At 37.3% G+C, this 10,937-nt stretch overlaps 1 protein-coding gene across 9 annotated transcripts in view; it reads left to right on the top strand.

Moving 5' to 3' along the window:
- Window positions 1-10,937, top strand: part of Raskol (Ras GTPase-activating protein raskol) — a 204,631-nt gene that overhangs the window by 149,127 nt on the left and 44,567 nt on the right. The window lies entirely within an intron of this gene.

Genomic DNA, 10,937 nt, shown 5'->3' with positions numbered 1-10,937 from the left:
AGGCCGCGCAGTCTATCTCTATATGTCTATGCATTCAGCACACGATTTTTAATAACCAACGTGGAACTGTTTATATAAGAACAATGTGATTCTTAATGGTGCAGGGATTTACTGCGTCTCAACTGTTCTGTATAATGACAGCATACTATCGAGCAACACCCCGTAGTGAAAGGAATAATGCTCAACATACTGCAGAAGTTCATAAAAATGTGTGCATGTAGAACCGTACCAGTTTCAAGTATTCACTAAGAAATCATGTACAATGAAAACGCATTCGAAGCTATAATATTAAATATCTAAGAAATTAAAATTAGTGGACCGCGGATGTTTATGCAATTTTCAATTTATAAATAAATTGAATAAAACTCGTGCCAAATTTTGTCAAATCTTATACTGTGGCATTTTTTAAAAATTTTCATTCATTTGTTCATTTCATTTCATGAGAATATGATATATTATTGATGAGAATAATTGAACTGATTCAACTAAGATAACTCTGCCTCAAAAAATAATAAAAATTTCGTTTGTATGATAAGTAATTCCTTATCAAACCAAATAGATTAAGCAAACCGAATCATTTCGAATTCTTTCCTGTTTTACGTTTACCTTTTATTTGCTGTTGAGAAACATTATCTGCATAGGAAGCGATTAAAGAAGTGAATCACCGGTAATTGCAGCTAAGCAAAGAAACGAGACTACGATCAATGTCGCGGGTTTGAATTTTAATCGACTGATTAATATTTATTAGCGATCCGGAAGGGAAGGAGATTGCCGCGGTAATCTTTCTTTGCTAATCATCTTCGGCGATTCAATAATTGAGTCCTCGGAAACACGTGCGCTGTGTAGCTACAATTTAATCACCGGGCTGCTGCTCCTCTGTTCTTGTTAGATCATTATGCGATTGAAAGACGCATTTGGAACGTCGCCCAGAGAAACTCGATTTAATTCGATCATCTTGTTCTCTTCGTTTACACAAAGCACTGCTGAGTCTTTGATATTATTCGAGACCAAGGAATAAATCGGTATAGTCATTCAAGCATATTCTGCTGCTAGACATAGCAACAATGGACACAGCGAAATGGAAGCTTGTGTAAACATTGCTGCAATATTTGTAATATGAACTATTGATATTTATCGTCAATCAACAGTTCATTCAATACTCTATTGTAGCCATTTTTCATTTACTTGCCAGTAATTCTTCATTCATCTTCATTCATTTCGTAATAATTTTTCATTCACATTGCTCCACTTATTTTTTCGTAAATTCTCATTTCTTACCACGCTTATATTAACTTCACTTGTTGTTGTATGCGTCAAATCTTGTAATCGAATTTTAAACCTCTTCCCATAGCCCAATCTTGCTGAAATTTTGTATACACACTTGCTTCCGATAACAATAAAAGTAGGAAATAAAATATATAAAAGAAACTTTTTAAAAACCACCCTTCTATTAAAATATACACTAAAAAGGAGAAAATAATGTTTTTCCTGCTTCTCCATAAAATACCGAATCCAGTTAAATGATTAATAATGTTTTTCCCCAAAATTTTAAGCAATTAGTTCAAAATTTGTTCTGTTATAAAATTAGTAACGGTATAGATAGACAAATTTAATATAAATTTAAATAAAATTATGACTTAGTGACTAGTGACTACATATATCGACGTAATCCTTGTGTGTGCTCCACGCTTTTTGCCATGATTTTATTTAAATTTATATTAAGTTTTTCTATCTATTCCGGCACTAATTTTATAACAGAAGAAATGTTGAACTAATTGCTTAAAATTTTGGGGAAAAATATTATTAATCATTTAACTGCAACCATTTTCTCCTTTTTAGTGCATTTTAATATAAGCGTGGTTTTTAAAAAGCTTTTTTTTTATATATATTTTTACACATAACATTATTTATTTTTCGGTAATTTTTCCGAAGGATTTACTTCGTAATTTTTAATGTATGTATATATCTTCAATTTTTGTCTTCGTTAAAAATATAGAAAATTAGCGTCGGCGCTCTCCTCGGTCATCTTCCGAGGCGCAACAATCTCTTCCATTATCGTTTGCAAATAAAAGGATATTAGCAGCACTTATGATAGCTGACAGGTTCCGCAACAGAGCGGTGTATCCGCGGAGAGGTGCCCTATCGCGGCGCTTTAGCTGGGATCCCACGCTCTTTGCATAACGTGACTGACCTACCGTATCGTCAATACTACCTAAGCGTGCTGCCTAACGTGGCAGTAACACGTGAACTGGGCTCTCGAGGAAATTCGCGTCCATTCTGCGAGAACGACCACGACGCTACGCACGATGACCTTTCCGAGATCCGGCCGATTACTTCAGCGCTATTCATTGATTTCTAGGATTCATACAGTTGACCCATTGACACCGTCTACTGTCCCTTGACATTAATACCCCCGACCGTAGGATTAATCGTGCGTGCGCCGAGCTGGTGTAATTCAATCACAATTAGACTGCGGTAGCTTATGCAAATTCTATATTTTTACAGTAGATCCTAAAATACCAGTCCTTAACCCATTGAGGCCCTCATGGAATTTTTTCCAGGGAAATCTGCATTATTGAATTCTGTGGTTCATATTGCTTTTGTAAAATGACTTCAAAGATTCGTTTCATATTTTTATCGTCACCTCGTTGGCGAGGATACTTTGAACTCAGGAATCCTTTATATCAATTTACATTTGCATTTTGCGTAAAGATCTGCAAGACTAGTCGATCGTAGACGATAGTTAAATCATTATAATTGAAAATTCGCGATTCGAACAAAATACGAAGAAGTTTACGCAAATACGAATTCTCCAGCGACAACAGCCGCGATTGATGGATCTTCATAATGGAAACCAGTTTTCATCGGTGTCAAGGGACGGCGGGAAAAGAAGAAACAAAAAAATCCTCGATCTTTCTCTTAATGACGCAGGGTCTCTGCACGGCAAAGCCACTTCCTGTTCGACGACTTCGTCGCGTTTTATCCGCTTCTCTTCCGTTTCGCTCGGTGTCGTAGAGTGTGCACCCCGCGGAGCTTTATATCTTGTAGTTTGAACCGTCGCGTCGCGTTTCTTTCGAGGTCGCAGCAAAACGGTTTTCGGTGGCTTGTACTTATCGCAACCATGTATCTGCATCGGCGATTCCATGTATCTCACGGTAATACACTGGTCACGAGTGAATCGTCGATGCCTCCTCGCAGAGAAACCCTGGAGGAGCCGTTGCTCCGACGGGAAACAAAGGCGGATGCTCCTATCAAAATTAACTGCGAGACCTTTGCGATTGGCATCTAATATTTTGAGGAAAAAATTGGAAGAACGCGCGTGTACAGCGGGTCTAAAGAATATTTGAACACTATATTTCCTCGAAAAATTAAAAGCCTTTAAAGTAACTGGTACACATGTTCACTTATAAAAATGACAAGATTGATTTTATTTAGACTATGTGCAGCTCCTATTGTAATATATGCTCCACTAAAGATATCTATACAATCATTTCTTATGAAATTATTTTTATTATATCGTTAATCGTAATATAAAAAATCTGGAACCGGCGATGGTAGATTTAGTGTTAAACTAGAGGGTTATTGTTGCTCGCTCGCTTCGCTCGCTCGCGAGTAGGGTTGTTTTTGCTCGCTCGCTTCGCGAGCTCGCGGATAGGACTGCTCTTGCGAAAGGGTTAGTGGTACGCATGGCTAGTAGTACCTATAGCTATTAATGTTTTTTTGATTTGGTGTGTGACTCTCCACGAGCCACACAAAGAACTTCCCGATTCGTTAGTTGCAGTATATTATTATCATTATTTTTAGTACGTTTTAAGAAGATTATACGTTTTCAGGGAAATTCAATAGTTTTCTACTTATCAAGATGTTTGCTATATGGCGTCGCCTTAAACGAACATCGTAGACTCGTTGCTCGCTTGGTTCCTTGTTATAGCGTACTGATGTTGCAAAATAAATTGTTTTAATTAGTTTTTCGCAAACGATACAACTTCTCATTATTCGGGTTTGTAGTATTGATCTTGGATTTCTTCGATCCTGTTAATTTAAATTGTCCCAAAATATATAAACTGCTCAATTTTGAAACTCTGCTCAGTGCTACATACAACATGTGTAAAGTTCGTTTTTCTGATGTTTTAAAATTCAAACATACTTTTCTCGTATGTTTGTCCCTGACTTTTATGAATCGTAATCGCTTCAGCAGGAACCACTGGAAATTGACTACGTGTGATTTGATATTTTTCCTCACTCGACATATTTACTTGATTCGATATTTTTATTATTGGTGGCAAATTTTGATGAATATTTGCATTTTTCATATAATCACGATAACGAGTTCTTACTTTCACTCCTACTCTGGCCAATTGAAAATCTAACCACAATATAGACGGAATTTTAGTATTTTCTTGAAAAGTAATAAATTTTAATATTCCGCATGTGTGCTCCATTAACCAATCCGTTTTCAACATTAATGTTATTAATAATTATCATATTGTTTATATTAATTTTCAATTTAATCTCAGTTAATAATTCGTTTTGAACTGATTGTTTTTTTAAAGATTGTAATATAAATTTTTTTTGTACTTTCATCGATATTCTTTGAAAATGTATTCTCGGGAGTAGAGATGATTAACTCACTCTTGCATTGGGATAATTTTCGATTATTGTAAGCGGAAACATTAGCGTAAGGTACAAAAAAAAAATTTTTTTTTAAATTAAAAAAATTTTTTTTAATTTAAGAAAAATGAAAAAAAAATTTTTTTGTGTAATTACGTTTGTTTCTTCGGTGGAAACTTTCCATTCTCTCGTATAAATTGCATTGTAGAATCAACTCCGTTCGAAAAAAACTAAAAATCTAAAAAACTACTTGACCAATATGGACCAAAATCTAATCAGCTCTAAGTTACGACGGGGCACATCGATTGCATCATTCATCATTCTGATCGCGTTGTTACTTTTTCAGAAAACGTTAACGAAAAATTTGATACCATAGAAACAGACATACGCACACACACACACACACATACACACACACACACACATACGAACATTTTGCTTAAAATAGTCTAGAATGACTGCAATGACCATGAAACGTGAAGATCTGCTAAAAAATCGATTTTCGATTTTCGGGGTCATTACAATAACTTCCCTATAAAATCGGGAAGTTAATTATTACACTAACCGTACCACGACCGGTCAAATATTACCGCTTTCGCATTCCTTATTTCTTAATTATCGAAATTATAAAGATGCTTCCATTAGAAAGTATTCAATTCTTTATTCGAGCACGTATTATTATGAAAATTGTGAAAAATCTAAATAAATTAAGTCTTGTAATTTTTATAAAACATTCGAGACACATTTTGTACCCGGTAAGATTAGCCTTTAAAAAAATAGTACAATAATTTTAGACTCATTTTAAAGCCCAAACACAGAGTCGTCGGATGAGGGGAAAAAGTTATCCCCTCTCTGCCAGTACCGTACAATGACGTAGTGGGGGGATAAGTCTTAACAAAAACCCTAAAAAATGAACATAACTAAACATAGCTAACACAACATCGTAAAAGGTGGAAAGAAAAAAATCAATTATCCAGGCTTCCTATGGGAAAAATACTAAACATAAAAATTGTGATGATTGAGAAGAAAATTGGTTTACAACAGCCCTATATAAATTGCATTCAGCAACTTTCGCCAGTCATGGCTGATATAAAACAATAGAATACATAAGTAGATGATAGGCAAGCTGCGCGGACGAGTCTTCACCGTTCAACCCGGATCCATTTTTACACGGCGTGTATAGTGAATGGGTCTTCCGGGCCGGCGACGGGTACAGGCATTTCACGGTTATTCGCTATAATCCATATTTCCCCTATGGTAGACGGTCGATCGACCGTCATTAATGTCATTAGTATTTCATGGCTGAGCTACGGGATAAATATCCCATTCGACGCCGGTCCATGATTCCTGCGTGGCTTGAATTATTTATGGGGTCGTCTTCGGTGGAAAAAAATATTGGTCCCCTGCATAATATTCCTGCGCTCTAATATAGTTCGAGAAACAGGCCATTCTTAGCACCGATTTTCCTGTTTGCAATATCTCGTTTGCAATTAGCACCGTTATGAGTGCAGGCATCTGAATAAACGTAGAAATTCATTTTTGGCCATTGAACGTTTTAATTGGTATTGGAATTTTATTACATTCGTACGGCGAGTTGTGCACATTTTTATTAAAATGCAATTATTCAATTGCGATCATTTTGCATCTGTTTTTGCATGCGTGGAATTGGCGATTTTTCAATTAAACCGTGAACCAGTGTCGCCGGAACAGGAGTATTGACTCGAATTGGAATTAAAGGAGGCAAATATGGTGATATGAAAAATTATTTTAATTTTTGTTGTTTTCAGTCTGTTCGAGGTCATCAATGATTTTTAAATGGCAACACAGATTTTTAGCTTCGTGTAGTGTTGAGCAAAAATTATATTTAAATAAAAATTTTCGATTAGAAGATGCAATCAGAGTTGGACAAAAGTTTTATTTAAATAAAAATTTCGAATAAAGTGGGTTTAAAACCCACTTGGAAAAACCCACTTTAAATAAAACTTTTGGCCAACTCTGATTGCATCTTCTAATCGAACATTTTTCCAATTGTGATACTCGTAAACTTTAAAAAAGCATTCTTTCTGTATTTTCTCACGAACTGGAATGAATAGGACCGTTTGAATTTCATGAGTAATTGTCGGCCGAGAATTTGATGAGCCTGAGAATTTAGTTGTTAGGTTGACGGCGTCTGCTACCGAAGGGAGAGTGCTCCTCCCGTTTTCATTGGCCTCGTCGTCCTGATGATGTATCATCTGCATAAACCGTGCGAAATCGGATCCGTCCGATTTGATGTGGCCATTAATCGTCGGCGGTAATTTATCCGTGACAGTCTGTCAAAACGGGGAATGAAAAATCGAAACGAAAGGGAAACCGTGGCGCAGGATTAATTCGTAAAGCGATAGAACCGTGCAGTGTCGCGTGAAAATGTTTCGAACGAATGTTGGTTTTGAAGACACCATCATGCGGATTTTATGCGTTTATGGCCGGGCAGGAAGACGCGTGAAATACAAAACAGTAAAAACCACCCGGCTAACTGTTATCTTATTTTTCACGGAATTAAGATTCTTCTTCAGTGAGAGATAAATTTCTGTTTAACTACTACTTGTTCGAATCGCTTCACTTGTATTCTGATTTTACATAAAGATAACACCTGCATTGAATTCTATTCCAGGTCTTGTTTGATTTTGTTATGTAATTTATTTATTTATAGCTGCGGGAAATGAGCCGTGCAACGTGTCTTATCTGAAATGCAAATGACGCGGTGTAAGAAATGTTATGTCCTAAATGTTAATGGGAGAATGTCTTCGAATTCGTAAAATAATTTAACACTTTAGAGTGGACAGTTCCGACAATCTTACTGTTAATAAAGACATTCGCGGACCCCCATCGGATTTGCAGTGCTGTAAATTATCGCGAAAATTATGGGGGTGAGTAAATCGCGACGTTTATTCACATATCTGTGGGTCGAATTGTGTCATAGAGTTTCAGTGCTTCTCATTTCTGGAAATTCATTCTTGAGATGTGGATATAATGTAAAAATGAATTGTTATAAACAACACCACTATTTTCTACGATCGTCTCCGAACGTTTCGCGAGCTGTTGGATTCCTTTTCCGTGAGAGAGCTAACTTCTTCAAAAAAAGATTGAGGTCTCTAAGCATCGGGAACTTTTCCAATCATCCCCTAAGTTGCTCTCCTCGGGAAGTTCTGCACTCTTCAAAATTTCGCCTAGTTCCCCAGATTTCATAAAATAGCCATAAAATCTGCGCACGCGGCGTACCGATAAGTTTTTCCAGTAATTCGATGCCGAGATTCTGAAAATACAGCTGATATCTGACTAAATTAAAATACGTAAAAATAGATATTTTGTCCAGCAGCCTCCACGACATTTTTTATTTATATCGTGTTCAAAATAATGCTTTTAGGTTGAAAGATAATCCCTCAAAATTATAAGTTAACCCCTCATTTAAGGGTAACCTGAGGGTAGGGTAAAGTGCCCGTTTGATTGATTGTTTTACGTCGCTTGGACGAAAAAGAGCATTCTAAAATAATCAAAAAATGACATCAACAAAAAGTGGTTCATATTTGTGGGCACTTTATCCTAAACATTCTAATCTTCATCATTTCTTTTCTCGGTTGTTAATTGAGATATTAAGATGAAAGAAAAACCTCTTGCAGATCATATACATACATATTTTTTCACAACACGATGCCGCAGTAATCGGTATGTTACGCTAGAGCGGATTGAAGCCGCATGAAAACAGCAAACGGGCCACACTGTTAGGGAGAAAAGAAACCAACATTCGTGACAACATTTCGACACATACTAATGAAAAAGTACATATGTATTTTCATTGTTTTTCTTTTTTTTTCACCGCACAGCTCACCTCGCTGCTCCACTATAAATCCACACTTAGGTTCTCCGAAAGACGGAGAGCGAGTGGAATTCTCGCAGCTTCCCTCTCCTCAGTTTCTCTGTCATCGAAACGGAAACCGGTGACTGGCGTGTCGTAAAAAGGATGGCTTTATTAAAATAGAAATGACTCGAGGGGGGATCCTTGACGCGCGACGCGACAAACGCGGTTCTCCAGCCGGAAGAAATTCGCCGAGAAACGAAAGGGAGAACCAACCCATTGGCCCTCTCGCATTCCGCCTCCCCCCCCTTGTCGTCGTCACTTTGAAGACCCGCCTTTGCTCATTTGTATACCATTCACGCGCCGGTCATACTCGCTGCGTGCAGGCGACAAGCATAATGCGACCGAATGTCTGCTAGCTGAAAAAAAGCTGAATTCACGTGTGCATCCCCCTTTTTTTTCTATTGGCACTGGTAAATTAGGTTCGATGACTTCGGACTTACCCTCCCCTCGCTGTCCTAATGTAACCAGCGCAACTAGGGGGGTCTAAATACTGCTCGGTTCTATTCGTTTGGTGAAAGTAGAGTTTAGGGGACGCACCTATAATGACCTCCACAGATGTTATCAAGATCATCCTCATGAATGATCTCCAAATGAATTTAGCCGACGCTCGTTAGTTGCTGAAAAATTATTCACGAAATGTAGAACGAACCTTCTCGATACTCGGTTAACCCCTAACTGGTATAGCACGGTCTCTCATAACCCCATAAAAATTTCAACCCTTGATTCATTCTATCCCTAGAATTTAACTCAATATTTTATTCTTTGCAATTCGTGTATACATTCTGTTCAGACTTCAAAAAATAATTGCTTCGGGTTCAAACGGAGTTGGGTCCATTTTGACCCAGAGTCATTCCATTTTAACTCTAATTTTCTGGCAGCAACTTTCAATCGTTAGCTAGTTGTGTTAAATTAAGGAGAATTAATAAGGAACTGCGACAAAATTGTAATTGAACGCAACATTTCACTATGGGTCCGTTTAGACCCAACATCCGAGGGATAAAGCAATGTTTGGATCTGTCTCGTAACACTGCCGACAACGTAACATTTTCATAAATAAAATCGACAGTATTGGAAACGTATTCTACTATATTATTGACATTTTCTTGAATATTTGTTACGACACATTGCTACGCAGATACAATAACGCAGTTATTTACGGATCGGTATGATTTAGTCGAAGAAAGTTCCGGGAACATGTTCGCGGAGACGTGAACAAGTTTTTCTCGTTCACTCGATTAAAATTCGAAAGTGCATAACTCGCTAATCTCGTTCGGGTCAATATGCATACGTATGCAGTGACCGGCCGTGATTCAGAAACGCGATACGCCGATAACGTATAACGACTGTCGCGGAATGTGCTAGTTTTGTCCTGTCATTCATAAAAAAATCATTTACTATAGAATGTAGTAACCGTTCTCCGCATTTCGAAGGTTGAAAACATTTCTCCATAATAATTGACTTTTGTCAAACTTGAAATGCAGATTTTCGATTATTTTTCACTGCTTCGGAATTTAAATGTGCAGTCCTTATATCCTGAATACGTCGACAACGTCTCCAAACTGTTGTATAATTTATAGCAGCAGCGCACAGTGCGGTATTGGACCTGAAAAGCTGGCCAAAAATCAATATTGTAAATATTTACATAGAATGTTGTAATTACGCCCCAATATAGATAAATAAACATGCCATTACGTGGTGGGCTCCTTTTTCTTTGTTTATCCAAACAGTCACCCGTGTCTCCAATTAAAAAAACAGCACTTGTTCGATACACACGCCTTTGATCGTAGCATTCCATTCATACGCATCTCTTTCTTGTTATAATTTTTATGTTGAAAGTGATTTTGGTGACGAAATTAAAAAAAACATTTTTTTTTAAATGTTTAAAAAATTTTAACATTGACACAGATATGCTTAATATAATGTACATACCTTCTTGTAACAACATCTATTCCAAATTTCGTCACAAAAATCACTTTCATCATAAAAATTATAACAAGAAAGAGATGCGTATTGCAAAGATACAATATTGATTTTTGGCCAGCTTTTCAGGTCCAATACCGCACTGTGCAGCGTAGGTCCACCAAACTCCACTAAATTTTGCCAAAATTCACACGATATTACGTTCCACTTTGCATCTGCTACGAAATCCCCATTCTCCTAATATCCCATGACTGGTCTAAAACTCCAGGACGAGCGCTATTCACGCCATTAATCGTTTCTTCCCAAACAGCGTTCAAATTTCGGTAAAATTTGTCGCGTAACTTTGTTTGGCGTTCGTTTGATAAATGGTTCTCCGCCGTGCGCGTCCTCCTTTCATGCTCGCACGGGATCGCTTATGCATCGATGCATCTGGAAAAGTGATTTCGAATGGCGTGTATAGTCGACGCTATTTACCGGAGAGGAGAGGACCCGTCGCTGAATTTATGGT

This window comes from Lasioglossum baleicum, chromosome 1 (assembly GCF_051020765.1).
Source record: "Lasioglossum baleicum chromosome 1, iyLasBale1, whole genome shotgun sequence".
Classification (NCBI taxonomy): domain Eukaryota; kingdom Metazoa; phylum Arthropoda; class Insecta; order Hymenoptera; family Halictidae; genus Lasioglossum; species Lasioglossum baleicum.
The sequence above is the reverse complement of the archived record's forward strand: the minus strand, read 5'-3'. Positions and strand labels throughout refer to the sequence as shown.